General features: G+C 63.9%; 1 protein-coding gene across 1 annotated transcript in view; it reads right to left on the reverse strand.

The window, feature by feature from the left end:
• Positions 1 to 274, reverse strand: part of EBF3 (EBF transcription factor 3) — a 119,990-nt gene that overhangs the window by 113,647 nt on the left and 6,069 nt on the right. The gene's annotated exons all lie outside the window — the stretch shown is intronic.

A 274-nucleotide genomic window follows, 5' to 3' on the forward strand; every position in this document is an offset into this window, starting at 1 on the left:
CCCGCCGCCGCCGCCTCTCCGCCGCCGCCGCCTCCTCCTCTGAGGGTGGGAAGTATTCCTTTTGTGCGGATTTACGGGGAGAGGCTTCAATGAGCCCCCTCACATTTGCATTTAAATAGCGGCATCAAGCGCTTCGCGTGCCACACACCAGTGGGCTCCCAGATGTCACGCCGGAGTCAGTCAGATGGCCAGTGCCCAGCTGTCCTCCCCACGTCGCGCCGGAGCAGGCAGTGACCTTAAAGAGACAGCACCCCCCGCCCCTGGAGCCCTGTTC

Source organism: Crocuta crocuta, unplaced genomic scaffold (genome assembly GCF_008692635.1).
Source record: "Crocuta crocuta isolate KB4526 unplaced genomic scaffold, BGI_CrCroc_1.0 scaffold466, whole genome shotgun sequence".
Lineage (NCBI taxonomy): Eukaryota > Metazoa > Chordata > Mammalia > Carnivora > Hyaenidae > Crocuta > Crocuta crocuta.